Below are 20242 nucleotides of genomic sequence, written 5' to 3' on the forward strand. Positions count from 1 at the left end.
TTCCTTCACTTCCGGCTGGGGCTCGCATCACGTGACGTTATGGGCCAGAGAGGGTGCTGGGAGGTTCTTTCCTTTGGGTGAAGCTAATGAGCGCCATTTTGGAATTGGGCAGGAAGTGACACAAATAATAGAACCTTGGGCCGACCATTTTTAGTTTGGTGAGTGGCACCCTTTGTGGGCGTGAGTAGCCTTTCTTGTGTGGGGCAAAAAGCCCAAGAGTTGAAGTTAACGGTTTTCGTCATTATCTTGGGCAAAATTTCTCTTCCCGGTCGTGTTTTTCTGGAGTCAAGGAAGGAAACCCCCAGAACCCATCAGGTTGCCGAGATTTAACCTCTTCGTTGCCTAATTGACTAAAAGACGTTTACGTTTCTCATATAAACTCAAAAGTTAGGCAGGGGTATTTTGCACAAGAAACTGTGTTTTAAGAGCTATTCTTGGGTCCCAAGGGTTTGGAGTGGGGATTTAAATTAGGAACGAAAGAGTAGCGATCGTCAGGAGGAAGTTTCCTGTCTGGTAGAGGAGACATTGTCCTTGCCGCTAGTGAACAGCAAGTAAGTTAGTTGTTCACGTTGGAGGAAGAGGCAGAGCCCTGCTCCAAAAACTAGCTCTGAGGAATTCCCAGTTGAGCTCTGTTTCGAGCGCCCACCTCGTTGTCCCACTGCGTGTGGGTTTGAGAAAGTGGGGCGCGGGGGGGTTCTGTTTCTTGAATGTGAAGGTGCTTTACTAGAGTCTTAGAAACGTGGAACCCCACTCAGCTCAAATAACCTCTGTATTCCATATGCTTGCTTGAGCCAAGAGTTGGAGGAGGGAGAAAGGAAGAAGGAATATTTTTAGTGAAGCTGGAACCAGGAAAGGAATGGATATTTACATAATAATGAAAGGTCCTAGGAAGGAAAGGTTGGTCTGGTCAAGAATATTAGGCCAGAAAAAAAAAAAAAGAATATTAAGCCAGAAGAGCCATCAGAAAAAAACTAGAAAATAGAGAGCAGGCAGGAGGATTTAACCTCCCTAGAGGAAGACAAGAGAAGCAATGCTGGGCGGAGACCGACTGGCTGGAATCCAGGCAAGGTCCATCCCTAAATTAGGATCCTGGAGCCCAGTTTCGACCTGGGGCAGTTAAGATGGAGAGTTCCACTGGAGCAGAGTTGAAAGAACGAAGCAGCTGAAGATAAACACCTGATTGATGTATGAGATGAAGAACTCCAAGGAGTTTAAGTTCCAGTCGGTTTGCCAGCATTCACTCTCCTTGGCAATTGCCTGGGCCGTTTTTGACACAGGCAGCTTTTTTATTTAGTATTTAGGTTTTAGTGCTTAAAATAACTACCTTTGATAACTTGGGTTGAACTGCACATAACAACTTATTTGAAAATGGCTCATGTTTCTTTTGTATCCTTTCAGCACTCATGCATTTAATTTCACACTATTGCTGTTACTTTGTACTTCCTGCTGTATTTGTGAGATCATTCTTGGATGTTCTAGCTCCCTAACTGGTGATAAGGATCTCATATTAAGAGCATATCTTAGGCTGGGCATGGTGGCACACACCTGTGATCCCAGCACTCAGGAGGCTGAGGCAGGAGGATCACAGTGAGTTTGAGGCCAGCCTGGGCCTAAGTTCAAGGCCAACCTGAATTACATAGTGAGAACCTGTCTCAAAAAAAAAAAAAAAAAAAAAAGTATCTCAATTCTTCTGTGTACTCTTTTCTAATAGTGCCCTGTTCATGTTCTACCCACTGTAAATACTTGCTAGTCCGTTAGAATATCATTACCATTCCCATCATTACAGATACTCAGCATTAGTTAATCTCCTACACTGGATTCTCTAACATTGCAGCTGACACTAAAGAGTTTACAATTTCAGATCTGGATGAAGAGGCCCACACATGGAATCCTACCACTTGGGAGGCTGAGGCAGGAGGACTGCTGTGAGCTCCAGGCCAGTTTGGGCTACGTAGTTGAAGGCCAGCCTGGAATACATAGTGAGACCCTGTCAGCCAGGTATGGTGGTGGATGCCTGAAATCCCAGCTATTCTGGAGCCCTAGGGAGGAAAATTCCAAATTTGAGGCCAGCCTGGGTGATTTAGCAAGATCTTGTCTCAAAACAAAAAGGGATGCAGCTGTAACTCAGTATAAAGGCCCTGGGGTCACTTCTCAGTACCCAAAAATAAATAAGAAAAGGTCTGGAGATGTAGCTCAGCATGAAGCCCCTGGGTTCAATTCCTAGTACTGCAGAGGGAGGGGAAGAATTTGGTTTTGCTTAGATATGGTTCTTATCCTTGGCATGTGCACATTCTGTTGGAAAGATGAAGAAAACTAATTCCAGTAGGATAGAAATATGATCTTAAGGAGAAAAATGTGTTCTTGAGAGGACAGTAGACCAGCTAGGTATATTTAGAATAAGGAAGAAAAGTCTTAAAAGCTCTCTGTTTTTCTTTTTAACCAACTATAATCTTTACTTGGAGAGTCATTTTCATCACAACACAATTACAAGCAGGAACTGTTGGCTTCAAAGTCTTTCCCCAGTGACCTCTGCCCATTCTCATCTCCCAGACCCAACATGGGCACAATCCAAAGTTCTCCCCACATTTGCACTTCCTCACGGGCTCTTCTTCTTACTTGAATGTATTTCCCAATCCTCTTTAGAAAGATCTTTCTTCAGAGCCAGACGTAATGGGCCACACTTGTCATCCCAGCATTCACAGACAAGAGGTTCACAGGTTTCAGGACAGCCTGGGCAACTTAGACCCTGCCTCGAAATTTAATAGAAGTTGTGTTTGTTTGTTTTTAATGCCTGGGAATGTAGCTCAGTGCAGAGTCATTTGGTTCCCCCAGTACTGGTGGGAAAAAATCTTCAGAGAGTCTTGCTTGATTTATTCTTTCTAAGGTAGTAGGGCATAATGATAGATTGCACTGACTTAAATAGTTTTCCTCATACCATTGGTCAACACACTGTTCCCTCCTCTCTTAAAGGCAGTAGGAACATAAATCCTATTTGTGGTATTGATCAGTTCTACTGGTGTCCAGCATAAGATATCATATCTTAGTTACTTTCTCATTGGTGTGACAAAATACCGACACCCACAAGTTAAAGGAGGGGAGGTTTATTCTGGCTCATGGTTTGTAGAGGTTTCAGTCCATAGTCAGGTGGTTCTAAGGCAGGGCAGCATGGCAGAGGGGCCTGGCGGGTCAGGCATGGTGGTCCACACCTATAATCCAGCACTCAGGGGCCTGAGTCAGGAGGATCGCTGGGAGTTCAAGGCCAGCCTAAGCTACATCATAGCAAGACCCTGTCTCAAAAACAAAACAAAACAGGGCCGGGGATGTAGCTCAGTGGTTCCGCCGCCTGCCTCCCAAGCACAAGGATCCAAGATCGATCCCCGGTACCCGCCCCCCCAAAAAACCCACCAAAACAAAACAGGGCATGCCGGGGATAAACAGTTTGTGGCATGGCTAGCAGGAAGCAGCAGCCATCAAGGGAAGAACACTCTACTACTGAGCTAGATCCCCAGCCCTTTTTTATTTTTTATTTCGGAACAAGATCTTGCTATAAGTTGCCCAGGCTCAGCTCAGACTTGCCATCTTCCTGCCTCTGCCTCCAAAATAGCTGGAATTATAGGTGTCTACCTAGCTGGACAAGTTTTTAAGTTTATAGGTGCCTTAGTCTTCTCTGTACATTGGGGACACTAATAGTCACCTCACAGGTTGCTGTAAGGAATGAAGGAGGTGATTCTTGTAAAACACTCAGCAAAGCTCCTCAGAGTTAGTGTTCAATAAATGGCTGTTGTCACTTATACTTCCAGGCACCCTAGTCATGGCCATAACATCGTAATGTTTGTGACTATACCTTCACGTGGCCTCAGTGGTGGTTTGCTTCTGTCTGTTCAACCTCTCTGCAGCTTAGCGACAGAGTGATGACCTAGGCATTATATAGCAGGCACTGAGTCACACCAAGATGGCCAGAACACCCTCTTCCTCCCGAAGGAGCTTTGAGCCCAGCAGGGATGACAGGACAGGAAGCCCAAGATCCGAAACACATGGGGAAGTAGAAGGATGAGTAAGGCCTGGTGGTACAGAGGAGGAAGTGGAGTGCTTCATCTGTATACATAGAAGAAGTGAAACAAGAGTCAACATTATGGGATGAATTTTTGTCACTGGACATGGGAAATAGGACTTTCCATGCGAAGGGAATTGAGGTGAGGGTGACTGAGTTGGCGTGGAGTTGAGGTGCTTCCTAGAAAAGCATAGGACTGTTGTTGGGTTCGAGTTCGTACACAGCCCTCAGTGCCCTGCTAAGGCACCAGACCAGAGGTGATGGGCAGCCTCTTTTCTCCTTCTTCCTAATGAGAGTCTTGCTATACAGTTCAGGCTGGCCTGGAACTCTCAGCGATCCTCCTGCCTCAGCCTCCCAAGTGCTGGGATCACAGGTGTGCACCCCCACCCCCGGCACAGTGGGCTGTTTCTGAAGGACTTGAAGCACAGTAGTCTTGTGATCAGACTTGCATGTTAGAGAGCTCTTTCTGGCAGCTGTTAGGGGAATGATTGGAGTGGCAGGGAGACCCAAGGCAAAGATTGGCTAAAATGATAACCTTAGCCAGGGAGGAGGGGCCATTGAGATGAGCAGTGACCGTGGGCACAATCTTTGTGTGTGCCCTTGTATATTTTCTCACTTCAGTCTGTGTCTTGTCTCCCCAGTTACGTCTGTAAGCTCCTTAAAAGATCTCTCAAATTCCTTTTTAAAGGTTCCTTCACCAGTGGAATGGTAAGTGCCATGTTTCAAATACAGTTGCAATGGTTCATGCTTTCTTCAAAGGCCTGGGAGCTCCTGGGGGCTGGGAACCTTGCTTGGGGGGCCACATTGTCTCCAGCTTCTCCCTCGCTGCCTGGTGCCTAAAAGGGCTCAGTAAATCAGGTGGCACTGACTTCTCTGTTCCAGAACCCCCACCAGGTGTTGACTCAGTAAAGGTCTGTACAGAACCAGCCTTTCTCTCCTGTAAGCCTCCTCTTGACCAGCCATGTGCCCAGGCCGGACAGGGAGAGGTGTTTCCTCTGTGTGCGCAGAACTGTCTTGGGAGGTTGGGAAACAGAAACAGAAACATGCCTGGACCTTTTCGAGACAATGCCAGGGTAGAAAGGCTCATCTCCTAACTTCTGAATAAAAGTGTTGGCCTACTTCCTATCACTTTGGGAGAATCTCAGGCTGCTGGGTGCTGACATGACCACGATTCATATTAAAATCTTTTCATTTATAGCTGCATTAAAAATAGAGTTAGAAACTGGACTTGGTGGCACAAACCTGTAATCCCAGCACTCAGGAGGCTAAGGCAGGAGAATGGCCCTGAGTTCAAGGCCAGCCTGAACTGTCTAGCAAGACCCTGTCTCAAAAGAACAAACAAAAATAGAGTCAGCATAGTCACTAATGGACCCTGCTTCCTTTCTCTTGCTGGATGCGGCCTGGCACACCTCATACCTTCTGGGCCCTTGTGAATGTGCTGCTTCTTTCACCCTCAGCCCCATCCGGAGCCCACCTAGGGGGGCGGGAGTTACTGGACAGATCCCAGCAGGCTCAGCCACAGCTCCCCGCCTCTGCAGCTGGGGTTATAAATAACTACCAAAGCTAAACAGTCAAATAACCACATTTTGAAAACTGCTAAGAAAAAAAAATCACTCTAGCCCATCTCAATAGCAATTCTCCCACCCCTCTCCTTCATCCACTCCCTTCCCTCCACTTATCTGCTCCCTTCCCTGATCCACACCCCTGGGGAACTCTGAGCACAAAGCTGTCTCATGATGAAGACATCCTTTTCTATATTTGACAGGGCCAAAGCCCTCCAGGGCTGTAGTTCTAGTTGCATGATGTTGTTATGGCAGCAGAGGCCTCGGGGCAACATATGTTCCTCACTGTAATTGGGTTTTCTCTAACAGACCGGCTCTCCCTGGGTTCTCTGTACCCAAACTCACTTAACCGAGAAGGCCAGGGAATTGCCTTTACAGATGGGTCTTCATCCCACCCCCACCCCCACCCCACCCCCGCAAAACCGATTCCTCTTTATTCCCAAGGATGTAATGTATCCAGTAATGACAGATTGAGATCTTTTAGATTGCAGGCATTTTCCTGTATATGTTCTTGAGCATCTTATATGTGCTAGGCACTGGGCTGGGAGCTGAGAATGCAGTGTGGGTAAGCTGATATCCTTCTGTCAATGGAGGGCAAGTATATATGGGAGGGGGGGACACAATTTTCACCAGCCCTCAGCCCCCTCCATCTGTTCAGAATTACTAACTAGCTCAGTATAATAACACAAAATAAAATTTTGATCTTTTACCTTACCATTACTGCAAAGCAGCTGTATTTTATTTTATTTTATTTATTTTTGGTACCAGGGATCAAACTCGGGTCCTTGTGCTTGTAGGGTAAGCAGCAGAACCACTGAGCTAAATTCCTGGCCCTAAGCAACTTTTTCTTAAATGTAGTCTTCCAATTGTTCTCCACTTGAAAAATTCTTTTTTAGACAGAGCCTCGCTAAGTGGTTCAGGCTAGCCTCGAACCCTTGGGGGGGTCCTCCTGCCTCGGCCTCCAAAGTGCTGGGTGTTGCAGGTGTGCATCACCATGCCTGGCTCTCATGTTTTTATGTATGCCTCTTATATACTGCTTTTATTTCTTTCCCCAAAAATACCACTAGTTCAAGGATACCAATTCAAGATCTTATTCCCAGAACTAAGTGCTATTTTTTAAAATCTTACAATATTAATAAAAATGGAAAATTTGCCCTCAAATGGGGTTTTGATTTTATTTTTAGTGAAGATATACTCTAGTTGTCTGTGTGTTTGTTTCCTTTTCTGTGAAATCCTACTCATTGTTAATTTTGCTAGTGGGGTCTTGATGTTTTTCTTTTAAATTTGAATTAGAAAAGGAAGAAGAGAAATGCTGTGTTCAGGCCACTTTCAGTTACAGAGTCAGTGTCATAAGGCAGGACATTCACTTCATAACTGTTTCTCTGGTATTCTCTGCTCGCTCTTATCCTTTGGCCTCACAATCACACTTAGTGGTGAATTCTGTCAAGAAAACATGCCACTGAGAAGAGTGAGATTGTGAAAGAACGTGTAGATGATATGGATGAAGGTTATGTCCTACTCCATAAAGTGTTGATGAGCCACTTTGAAAGCCATAGTCAGCTGAGCATGGTGGTACGTGCCCATAACTCCAGCATTTCGGGAGCTGAGGTAGGAGCATTTCAAGTTCTAAGCCCAGCCTGGGCAATTTAACAACTTAGCAAGATGTGTCTCAAAAATATTTTTTTTAGGCCGGGGATTTACCTCAGTGGTTCCGCCGCCTGGCTCACAGGCATGAAGACCCAAGTTCGATCCCCAGTACCATCCCCACCCCACCCCCAAAAAAATTTTTTTTAGCTGGGTATCGTGGTGTATGCCTGCAATCCCAGCGCTTGGGAGGCTGAGACAGGAGGATCATTGCAAGTTGGAGGCCAGCCTGGGCTAGGTAATGAGTTCAAGGCCAGCCTGAATTATATAGCAAGACCCTGTCTCCCTGGAGATGTAGCTCAGTGCAAAGACCCTGGGTTCAAGCCCCCATACTGTGGGGGAAAGCCCCTATACTTCATGGCCATAAGAACTGTGACGATAGTTCTGTAGACACCATTTTTCTGGTGATGTGAGAACTAAAAATTTCCCAAAACAGACCAACACAGTAGGATGGAAAATGACCTTGCATTCTGCCATTTATAAAATTCTGCCATTTATTTGTTGAAAGATGCTTTTCCAGGAAAGAGGACTAAGAATGGGTGCCCCTGAGTCACTGACACATGCTGACCCAAACTCCCTCGAGACTGACTGTACCCAAATGTGAGTCAGCTGGCCAAGATGAAGGATGCAAGCCACAGTCAGGAAAAGCATTTCCTCTACTTACCCAAGATGCGCCTGTCCATGGTCCAAGCCCACACCCCGGTTTTGTCAGCCTTGCTCTGACCAGCAGAGGTTACTGACCCCAGCCCTATCTCAGGGCTTGAGGGTGATTTTCTCACCAGTCTGCAAATTACATGAGGATGAGTGGGCACCTGGTCATTTTGTTCCCAGCCCAGCCTTGCCAGCAGATGTCACTGCATCAAACCACATGCTCTGAAGAGATAGATATCTGGGAGCAAAGAGGGCTTCAGGAAGTCTGAGTCTAAACCCTCATTCTCATAGCTTGCACCAATACCCCTGCGAATTATGAAGGATGTGAACACTCATGTTCCAATGGTACCATGGCCCAAACTGCCAGGTCAAGGCCCAAGACGCCAGGAAGAGTCAGAGCTCTGATCCAGAGGCCTCCCCAGACTGAGTATGGAGCGCAGCTGGTGGAGGAAGTGGGCAGGGCTACCAGACCATTTCTGGGGGGTGGGGGTGCACATGATAGAGTTATCTAGGAGCAAGGACTATCGTCTTGGGGTTGTTCCAACCACCACTGTGCAGCTGATACCTTGGGCAAAGAACTCCACCCGCCCTCCACCCTGCTCCTCTGTCCCTTGCCTGAGGGCTGTAGGCTGGGGCTGATCCATTGGTCTGGGGGCCCTTTCATTGCCAGCCAGGAATTGTCACATGATGGCAGCACAGTAGGAAGGTTCCTAGCAGCTCCCATTCCTTCAAGACAAATGGAAGTGGCATTAGCAATCTGGGGGAAAGGCCACTTCTGGCTCTCCCAGGAGTGGCCAGGGTGAGAAGTCTGAAGCCTTATGTGGCCTGCAGGTCCTGCAGTGAGTGTTCTGGCCAGCTCTGTAAGCCCATCCCACGCGGCCCTCTGCCTCAGTCCCTGTGCTGCTGGCTCTGTGGCCTCCCTGCAGTCCCTCAGAGTGCACTTCTGCCTCAGGGCCACGGCGCACACTCTACTCGGCCTGGCATGTTCTTTCCTCTTCCTCGCTTCACCTCTTTCCATTCACCTTGCAGATGTCAGCTTAAATGTTGTCTCCTGCAGGAAACCCTTGCCTGAGACTTCTAGACCAGATCAAGGTCCCCACTTGTACACTCTTGTCACACCATCCTTTTCTGCATAGCACTTGTCTCAGTTTGCAGTTATATATTTATGTGTGCAATGCTACGATTCTTTTTGATTCTTTTTTTTTTTTTTGGTACCAGGGATTGAACTCAGGTCCTTGTGCTTGCGCAGCAGGCGGCGAAACCACTGAGCTAAATCCCCAGGCCAATGCTACAATTCTTTCCTTTCTATTTCCCCCAGCGCTAACCCCAGACTGTAGGTTCCATGAGGACAGTGTCCACTTTACCATTGCCTTCCCAGCGCCTCACAGAGTCCCTGGCACTACTGTAATAGGCACTCATTAACTACTGAATGTATCCCTGAACTCAGGTGCAGGAAGTTAGTTCACACAGTGTTACACGCATTCATATAGTATTTGCATATGAGATACAGTGCCTAATTCTGTACTCTACCTGCTAAGGAAGACATATATAAAGAAAAGTTTTCAGATTGGTCAAAGTGGAGGTTACCATATGAGAAAAAAGATTATGGAAAGATGGTTAGGATCCATGTGTATGACAGACTCCCTGGAGAGAGAAACAGAGAGAGAGAGAGACAGACAGAGACCTGTGTTATTCACCCACATGTCCCCAAAATTGAGCCTGGTACCTGGCACATGGTAGGGGTTCAAGAAATACGTGTTGAACTGTTTGGTTGATAAAGCTTTAAGGGGATAGATTCAACCTAGGGATAAGGTAATATGCAATTATTCACTTGGGAAATTTCAGAGGCTAAAAAAAGCCAAGTATGAATAGGGTCAGGAAGAGTTCCTTTACATGTACAGACAATAGCTACACAATGGACTGTTTCAGGGACATTAGGGCCATTCAGGGCTCATCCCTTGACCTTTTGAGACCATACTCATGAAGGGCAATTACCATGCACTCTCACAAAATGCATCTTGTTTCCACCAGCAGGGGCCACATTCTAAACTACATAAATCACCCACTGGTCTCACCCTCACCCAGGTCTCAGTGTGGTCACCTTCTCTGCCCTCTGCACTCTCGGGCACAGGGTCTCTTGGTCCCTTGGGTGTATTCTACCCTGTTTCCCACCACAGAAGGGAAAATCCCAGAAGTTGGTGCCCTTCAGTCTGAAGTAAAACGGGCTGCATCTCTCGGGGCAACCAGTGCCTGGGCCTGGTATTCCTGAGCCCACAGTGGGGAGGCCATTAGCCTCGCTCCCTGGAATCCCTGCAACCAGCATCCCTGGCATTGAGCCTTCCATCCCTGGCACTTAACCCTCTGGCCCCATAGGAAGGGACCTTTCAAATAGTTTTTCTTGCAGCTATGGAGGGTTCGAAAGAATTCTTGTACGTTAAAAAAAATAAATCCTCCCAAAACAAGAGCTATTGAGCTGCTCAACCTCACTTATTTCTTCCCTCTCTCAGCAGTGTGGAGCTTAAAAAAAAGGTTGAGGATTTGGGCTTATGTCCATTAGCCTTATTCCAGCCAATTCCACTGGTGTCACGCAGGGTGGTAAAAGAGTCCTGGGTCCAGGAAGGGGTGAAGGCTGCATCCTGGCTCAAAGCTGGCCTGAAGGCCCAGGCATCAAGAGAACAGGTACCATGACGCTTGACTGTGGTATGCTGCTGCTTCATGGAAACTCGTCTCTGGTCTTCCCCTCTTTGGCTCGCCACCCCATGCCTTCCTGCAGCCTATAAATCACTAAGTATCAGGTACTGCCTGGAGGACCCTGCCCCCCATGCCTGCTCTGAGGCTCCCTGCCAAGTGGAGTTGCAAACCAAGCACCGAGAGAGGAGAGAATGGGCTGCAGGCAGGGATGCCATCACTTAGCATCCGGGCACAGTGGCCAGTGCCCTTCCCACAGCAGTCAGCAGGCTAGGCAGTGGATGCAGCCAGCAAGTTCTCCTCTGGCTACCCCACCCCAGAGGTGGGGAGACAGAGTCAAAGGCTGAGTCCTCTTCTCTTGATCTTTTTGTGGTTGCAGAATTAAAGCACACTTCTGCTCCTGAATAGATTCTTACCTCCTCTTCCAAGTCCCACCTAATGCCTCCTCTAGTGGCTTCTCTTTTGATCCCCATGAAGACCTTTCTCACTTGCCCTAGCACACTACTGGTCTTTCTTTCTTCCTTCCTTCCTTTCTTTTTTTTTTTTGAGACAGGGTCTCACTGTATAGTTCAGGCTGGACTTGAACTCACTATGTAGCCCAGGCTGACCTTGAACTCATGGCAATCCTCCTGCCTCAGCCTCCCGAGTATACCACCAATTTTTAAAATAAATTTTATTTTATCACATTCATTCCCCCTCCCCTTACCTACTGGCATTTCTTAAGAGTACTGGCAGGCTTTCTTAAAGGGCAGCACCACCCTGCCACCCCCTTTCATCTTTTTCTAATTTCTCCTTAATGGAACACCATCCCTTACACCATCTCCTACACTTCTCTCCTTTCCCAAGGTAGAAAGCTGGAGAAAAGGGAATGCATTTGGCCCCAGGCTAGCCATGACAGGCAGAGACACACTAATGTCTTTGTGAGGTTCAACTCCCATTCTGGGGGCAGCTAGGCACCACCAAACTCACTTCCATTGTTTCTGAGCAATTGAGACACAGACAGTTTCAGGGAGTTCAGGGTTGGGGAAGCAAGAGAACTGGCTTATATGGCATAACTAGTCTGGCCTGTATTCCTAATTCTGACCTTTAAGCTCTGGGTCCAGGAGTGGACTTCCAAGTCTGGGTCCCTCTGACTCAGAACGCTGAACACTTCAGTAGTGATTATGTACAGTCTTTGAAACCAGGCCCTGTCACTTTTAACTACCGTAAGCTCTGTAGCCCATTCCCTAACCTCTCTCTGAAGGTTAAACCTACTGTACCTGCTATACAGAGTAGTCATGGGGAAAGTAAAGTAGTTTAATGCAATCATGTGTGCAAGTTGCTTAACTTATAGCAAGCACCCACCAAGTAGAAATTTCCTCTATGCTGTCATGGGGGCACATGGCCAGCTTACCTGCCTTCCTTCCTTCCTGGAGCCCTGAAGTTACTGTCTCCACAGGGGAGGGGGGTTCCTTGGGCTTTCCAAGAAATGCAGACCCCCCCACACACTGGTTCAGGAACCCCCTTACTTGCCTGGGATGTATTCTGAATTGAGTGTTTTAGAGCCAAGAAATTGACACAGTTGGTGTCTAAACCTGGAGTCAGTATTCAGGACCAACCCTCAGGAGGCTAGAGAATTGGATGGTGCTTTTGGGTGGGACTTCCAGGGAAGGTGCTAACTTGTGCGATATTATCAGAGTGGCATAGAAGAAACAAGGCCAGGGGTTTCCTAGCCCAGCAGAATACAGGCTCCTTTGTGGACTATCACCAGGCCTTTGCCAAAGTTGAATGGAAGTAGGAGTCACAGAGGCCACTGGTGGAATGTACTGGATGGAACATGCCAGGCTCTTCTGCTCCACAACAAAACCCCTCAAGGCATTGAGCCATGAGGGGCTTCCAGAATTGGGTTCCAGTTCTGTACCCTGTACATGCACAGCAGGAGAAACCACATCCTCTGCAAAGAACATGATTCTAAGGTGCCACCCAGCTGCTAAGTAGGAGGGGCATCAGTCCAGCCTTTTGAGACTTTTTTGTTAGAGACATGGCTGCCAAGGCCATTTTATTGAGCCAGAGCCATCTTGTGGAATAGATGTGTTGGGTACAGGAAATCCACAGGAAGATCCTGGAATAGATCTAATTCAGTCAGGACTGAAGTGTTGGCCAGGATGTAATCAGGGCCTCATTTACTTCAATCAGTGGCAGATTTACAGAGATGCTAATATCAGAGACCCTCATTGACACACACTCCTCCCAAAGCCCTATACCTGATTCTATGTTTGTAATTCCCTTTACTTAAAAAGGAAGTGCAAAGTGATTTTTAAGAAAAGAAGGGTTGGGGTGTAGCTCAGGGGTAGAGAGCACTTGCCTAGTGTGCAAGAGGGCCTGGGTTCCATCTCCAGCACTGCAAAAAAAAAAAATAGGGCTGGGGATTTAGCTCAGTGGTGCTATGCGCAAGGACCCGAGTTTGATCCCCAGTATCAAAAGAGAAAAAGAAACAGCAGACCTCACAAACGTGGGGCCTTCCCTGCTTTCAGTCTGCAGGAAATTTGGCCTCAAGTTTCAAGAGTGATCAAAAATACTAGTTGGAGAAACAATCAAATACTTAACTGACATTGAATTAATATGGTTGGAAGTAGTGGTTTGGCGTAGTTGCTGACAGATGACACACCTTGTAGATCCTTTTGCTCAGAGTCGGAGAAAGGATAATAAATGTAAAATGGCTTAGGAGAAATTATAATGCTACCTATAAGCTAGTATAAAATAATTGGTTTACATGGGCATGGTGGCACAGGCCTATAATCACCTCAAGAGGCTGAGGCAGAAGGATTGCCGTGAGCTCAAGGCCAGCCTGGGCTACATAGTAAGACCTTGTGGAGAGATAGAGATGAGAGAGAGAGAGGAAGCGAGCGCACAAGAGAACTACAAAGTGAACATGTAAGTCAAGAGAATCACTAGTATCTGACAAGGTCAGTTGAGGAACATTTGGAAAAAGCAAAATAAAACTGGAAATTGAAGGAAACGTACATAAACTGAATAAGAATCTGTAGTGGTGCTTTGCAGTCATTGGTTGCAAAAGCCCCTTATAGATAACATTTTTGGCTCAAAATAAGCTTTGGAGCTCATGTCCTCAGTCTAAAGGAAATCCAGCACAGACCAACTTGCAAATCATGCGTCCTTTCTGCTACGTTTATAATACCCTTGAATTGGATTCTGATGATACTTGATGCCTCACTCAGTGCGTGGGTGAGAGGAAGGGCGAGGGGTTGAATTTGAAATCAAATGGAGAAATGTCAAAAGTATTAGAACTTATTTGCCCCAGAGGCAGTGACATTTTTGAGACGACTCACACAACAGTAGAGGAAGAGAAATCTGAAGGGGGAATGAAGCAAATGAGCTTTTTAGTTTACATGCAGACCACTGGAGTGGACCGAACCAACACCTCCCCTCCAAGGACTTTTTTTTGGGGGGTGAGGCAGGGCCTTGCTCTGTAATTTAGGCTGGCCTTGAGCTCACTGTGTAGCCCAGGCTGGCCTCAAACTTGGGGTAATCCCCCTGCCTCAGCCTCCCAAGTGCTGGGATTTCAGGCAGGTACCACCACGGCCGGCTTACTGTTCCAAAGACTTTTATCTCTAGGGTTGGGGGTGCCTGAGAAAGTGGATGTAGGAGGTGCTCTGGAAACTAGCTGGCTCCCCCAGAAACGCAAATCACACACACAAAATGGAACTAGAGTGTATTTAATCCATGTTTCTGTGAAGCCACTTCTTTGTGCTGGTCACAGTGCTAGATTGTAGGGTGATAACAAAGACACACCTGTTGTCCTTAGGAAGCTTTTCTGTTTTAAAAAATGAGAAATATCAGCCTAGGTATTCCTGAAACACATGGTCCATCTCCCACAATGACTTTTAGTAACATTAAGGGGGCAGATATATTTATTTCCTGGAACAGTTCCCTAAAAAGATTAGCAAAGTCCTCGGGCATAGTGACACATGCTTATAATCCCAGCTACTCAGAGGCTGAAGCAGGAGGATTGCAAGTTCAAGGTCAGCCTGGGCAATTGAGCAAGACCTTTTCTCAAAATAAAAATAAAAAACTGGGGGATGTAACTCAGCAACAGAGCACAGTGGTAGAGCCCTTGCCTAGCATATGCAAGGCCCTAGGTTCAATCTCTAGTACAGCAAACATCATCACAAATACTTAGGAGGCTGAGTCAAGAGGACTGTAGCAAGTTCGAGGCCAGCCTGGGCTACATAGGGAGTTCAAGGCCAGCCTGAACTACATAGCAAGACCCTATCTCAAAAAACAAAACAAAACAAAAAAGAATAAATAAAGATTAGCAGCATCTCTCATATGTCATGGATCCCTCATCTATAAATTCCTTATACTTTTATTTAAAAAACAGTTTGATTGAAGTATAACTTACACACCACACAATCTACCCATTATACATGTGTATTCCTAGAATGTTGTTTTTGATTTCAGTTAACTTATAGAATTGTGAACCAATATCACATTCCAGCTGAGGAACATTCCACCACCCCAGAGAGTTCTATTGGTTCTGTTTCCAGGTGATCTCTACTCCCACCCCTCACCCCGGGCAAGCACTGATCTGCTTTCTGTCTGTATAAATTTGAATTTTCTGGACGTTCTGTATACAAAGATCATGCAATATGTAGTCTTTCATGTCTGGCTTCTTTCACTTAGCACAATGTTTTCAAGTTCAATCCATGTTGTAGCATGCATTGGGATTCTGCTCCTTTGTATTGATAATAGTAGTCTACCTAAATTCTTGTAAAAGTTATTTATGTGTTGAGACAACACCACCCAGAATGCAGGAGGCCTGGTCCCTTTCATTCTCTGAGTGGCCTTTGGCAACGTCTTCCCTTGTCTGGGTTTCCTTTTCTCCATCCCGTTGTGACGAATCATACATATCTCTATTATGTCCCTTCCAGTTATTTTCTTTTAAGAATTCATGTGCTTTTCATGGGCTGCCTGCCATTCAGCCCAATATTCTAGAATTTTAATGTTTTTCTTATGTTTCCTCTTTACCTGTCTGAAAATTTCTGCCATATCATTATTGTTCAGGATAAGGCCCCTTTATCTTTAAAAAGCTACAATTTAACAAGAAAATTGGATTCCCATTGAGAGCCACAGGAGAGTTCAGGGATGAATGCCATCCCATTCAAATGAAGCCAAGAACAAGTGGAGGACCAAAGAAGATGTGGTGGGCCACTGCAAGGGACAAAACATGTCAGAGAAAGCGCAGGAGGTCAAAACCCAGGCCAGCTGGTTACCCTGGGAGTAACAGGGAAGGGGTTCAGGGAGAGGGCGGCTACCAGGACAGGAAGAGGGGCTAAGGAATCAGACCCCTCCCTACCCTGTTCCCTTAACCTCATTCATTCCCGCAAACCTCCTTCCCAGTCCCTCTCAGGCTGCTCTGCTCCTTCAGTTCTGACCCCATTTCCTCAGGATCTCGTTCCCCGGTTCCCTGAGGAGCCAGGCCTGACATTTCAGACCGAGGCTGAGTAAAGGAGGTAGGTCGGAAAAAAGCACTGTGAGTCCGCGGCGTCTTCTTTTCCATTGCACTATTTTGGAATTCAGGGGCCAAAGACGTAAGTGCATTGACATTTACCAAAAACTTCAGAGACAGGCAGGCCCCCAGGGACCAAGGGGAATCAAAGCTTCTCTAATCTTTGCTGAGCAGTCGCTACTGGGTATATTTTGGAGGATACAAATGTGGAACTCCCATTCTTGTGAGTTATTGTGGCATAAATGGACACATGGAGCAGGATTCAGGTGTCCTGGATGCAGGGCAGAGAGTGCCTTTAGAACCGTCAAGTTCCAGTGACAACCATGGTTAGTCCAGTGGTCAGGAAGAAGAGGCCACAATTCCCCCACAGCCTCTTGTCCTTGGTGGTCCTCTGAGTCTTACTGCTCTTAAACCCTCCAGCCATATAGGGACTGCTTGGGGGGAGTCACTATACCACTGACTCACTGCTGTAGGAAACGTAAGTCCCATTTCTTGAGTCCTCATTTATTTGTGACAGCTGTGGATATCCCAAGACCAATCTGGGATCCAGGGTCTTAGCATTTGCTGTTTGAACCCCACGAAGCAAATAAATGTCCTAGAGATGAAAAATTATCGATATATTTGGTGAATGGAACCTTCCACTTTTGAAGTTTTTCAAGTGCCTACCTCTGACCCAAAGTCTCTGAAAGTAGGAACCAGGTTAGGTCTTTCATCTGGAATAGATCCAACCCAGTGGCACTTTACGTACAAGCCTCAAGGCCTCCTGGGCTGTGAATTCCAGAATAAGGACCACATCTCCAGCATTATTGTCGTTCCTTAGTGCCTAGCTCAGAGTCTGGCATAGTGGTCATTTCAATAAATACGTGACAAGTGCATTAATGGAAGGCAATGATATTGCTAAGGATGGAGGTAGGAACAGTAATGAAAGTTTTCTCAAAAGCAAGAAAACAGTTTGTAACTCCAGGCATAGCAGCACACGACCTCCTATAGCCATTGAAGTGGCTGGTTTTAGGAAACAGACAGGAGCTCATCTTTGAGGTCCTTATCCTTCCATCATACCCAGGCCAGGAGAAGCTATCAGGACAGAGAGGCGAACAAGAGCCACCTGGTTGGGCATGGTACCTAGTAAAGAGAGGACAGATTTCCCTACACACACCTCCTCCTACCCCTTTAGCTAAGGTCAACTTCAGTCTTTTGCTAGCAACTTATCAGGAAAGACCATAACTTTCTGAACTCGGAAGATTCCATTCTTTGGCTGTGCCACCTCCAGTAGCTCTTTTTCCACTGTCCAGGTCTTCAATTCCTGGTACCTTGGCCTTAGAATAAGGTTTAGAATCTCCAAGGCAACAATATGTCTGTACAATGATATGTCATTTTATCTTTTCTTTTTCCAGTACTGGGGATTGGACCCAGGCCCTTGTACATGCTAGTCAAGCCCTGTACCACTGAGCTACACTTCCACCTATTGCCTGACAGCAAAAGGGTGAAACCACTGGTATGTCATTTTATCTTTAGAACAAGCCTGTGGGGTTAATGGAGCAGGGGTGATCTGGCATAGAGAGAAAAAGCCATTTGCCCAGAGTGTTTCAAGATTCCTGTGTTTCAAGATTACCTCTAATATACATGATAAGGTTCAATCAATAAAAACTACTCATCTTCTCCCAAGGCTTCTAAGAATCTACATGTTGAGAGGTCCTCAAGGCTATAGGTTTTCAGGCAAGAACAGATTTTAACACACCAATTGGTTTACCCTTTTGCTGTCAGGTAATAAGTCTAGAGCAATGACGGTGAACCTTTTAGAGCTTTCAGTGATAACAAACAGCCCGCCATGGCACACATGCTATAGACTCACCACCACTGGCCTAGCGTGTTGGTTGGGAAAGTTCTTGAATCTGGAGTCAACAAAATTAGGATGTAAGTCCTTAGTCTGCCATTTATTAACTTGATGACCTTGGGTAAGTCTGAGACTTCACCTATTGTAGAATGATGACGATGATGTTTGCACTTCCTACCTGACATGCCTACTGTGAGAATTAAATGAGATGATATATATGAAAGTTATAAGACACTAGACAAATGTTAACTTTCACATCTCAGCCAGATTTACATTTTTAGAGATTCTTTATGTAAAATGTCAATAGTAAACCTTCTGTGTTCATGAGAAATTTTTTACAACCATAGGGTTTAGGGGCTCGGCTCCAGAGTCAGGCTCCCTCAATAACCTTAGGCATGTTGTTTTTCTCTGAAGCTTCAGTTAAAGAGGATAAAATACCTGTCTCGTAGGTGTGATAGTGAGTATTCAATGAGATAATGTATGCACAATGCTTAACATGGACCTGGCTTGGAAAAAGAAACTTAATGAATGTTAGTTCCTACCATTACTGCTTTTATTAATGAAGATATGAAGCAAGGTGGTCCAATAAGATATGGTAGAGTTCTGAGTCAAAAGGAGTCAAAAGGACTTCTTTGGACTTCAGTTTCCCTCCTTGGACCATGGTAAGAATCTATGGTTTGCCTCTTCCAGATAATCATGAGGGTCTTTAAAAACTGCAGGAAAACCTTGGACTGGTTGAAACTGAGAAACAGTATTAGTGTAAGATATTCTTTAAAAAACCAAGCTAAGTCTATATAGACTAAGTTTTTATCAGTTCATCAGTTTTGTTCATTCCTATCTGCTTTTGATAAAGTGGTCCTCTTCGTGAAAAAGGAGGACAGCATTTCTGCAGTCAACCAAAAAATTCCCATGTCATTTTTTTTTCTTCTCCCATGTCAGATTTTGAAGCAAATCCTTCCAACCTGCAAGAACGCCATCTTTGTGAAGAAACCCTCTCTACAGAATGTCCCTTGGCTTCACTGGTTCTGTGTATGTAGGCTGATTTAATATTCAGTCAATCCTTGGATTTCACTTCCAGTATATCTGCTTCCAATATTTAATCCCAGCATGACATCTCCTCGCCTCACAGCGTGCTCCCAGTGTACCCTCCTTCACTCTGATTAGAGTGGCTTCAGGGAATACCTTCCTTTTAACATTAAACTGGGTAAAAACAGAAATAGAAAGATAAATCTGTAGCAAGATCAAAAATAGAATTCATAGCTAAATATAAATCTAGAGGGAATTATCCAATTATTTGGATGGTCCCTCACCACAGACAATCCAGGGTTGACTGACTTTTGCTTTTTCCATATATAGAACAAAATGGTTAACAAATACAAGAGCAACATGTTTTCTTTTGAAGAGTCATAATTTTTAATGGTACTTTAAGTGCAGCTTTCTTCTCCCAATGCCTTTATATATTACAGCATGTGATTTTCAAAATTGCATACATTTTCTTTGGGGACAATCCAGTCTCATTTTGACTTGTGGGTCAGAGAGCACTAAAGTGGGAAGACCATGATTTACTAATGGAGTCACTTTGCAAACTTTAGGCAAGTTTCTCTGTCGCTTTGGTGTTTCTACTCTGCCGAAGTGGACTTGGAATGGTCGACTCTGCCGGAAAATTCCCACCCCCCCCTTTCCCGCGAGTCCCAGCCTAATTTACCGGCTAACGTGTTTTTTTTAACGTTGGACCAACCTCCAGTAGGAAGCTGGGAACGTGGAGGAAAACAAATGTGAATGTCACATGAGGCAAGGTAGCCATTAAGTGCGCCCATATAATGCAAATCCCATGCAAATGATATACAAACTTTACAGTACTTTGTGGCATCTTAATTTGGAGCTTGCGAGCAGCTCTGAGAGCCTACGAGGATTTAAAACTAGTGTTTTTAGGTTAAACTAAATGTAATGCCTTTTGAAGTTATCACTTTCTCCGTGCTACTGGGGCTCAACAGTTTAAAGTTTGACACTCCGCCCCCCACAAAGATTTCACTGTTTGATTCCAACCTACACCGGCCCCGCCCCTTCAAGCCTGACGTCACGTGACATCATATTTGCATACTACCTGGGACTGGGTGTGACGCTCCCCCTTTCTGAGCCTTTTCATTGGTGGTGCTGAAGAACCAGCCCTTTCGGGACGGTCCAATCAGCGGACTCTTGGACGTAGGACAGCTGGAAGGGGGCGGGGTGGGGTGGGGTCTTGGGTTGGATCGCTAGGCTTACCTACCAATCATCCGCGGGAAAGGAAGAGCCCTTCGAGGATTGGT

At 45.8% G+C, this 20242-nt stretch overlaps 1 long non-coding RNA gene across 1 annotated transcript; it reads left to right on the forward strand.

The window, feature by feature from the left end:
- Positions 1-10: 10 nt before the first annotated feature.
- On the forward strand, positions 11-20137 carry LOC110344783 (uncharacterized). Its single transcript, XR_015447821.1, has 3 exons — positions 11-4759; positions 17497-17597; positions 18876-20137. It is a non-coding gene; the product is annotated as an uncharacterized LOC110344783 (long non-coding RNA).
- The last annotated feature ends 105 nt before the right edge of the window (positions 20138-20242 follow it).

The sequence above is a fragment of the Heterocephalus glaber genome, unplaced genomic scaffold, assembly GCF_053883595.1.
Source record: "Heterocephalus glaber isolate CG9 unplaced genomic scaffold, H.glaber_assembly_v1.0 deba00001773, whole genome shotgun sequence".
Lineage (NCBI taxonomy): Eukaryota > Metazoa > Chordata > Mammalia > Rodentia > Bathyergidae > Heterocephalus > Heterocephalus glaber.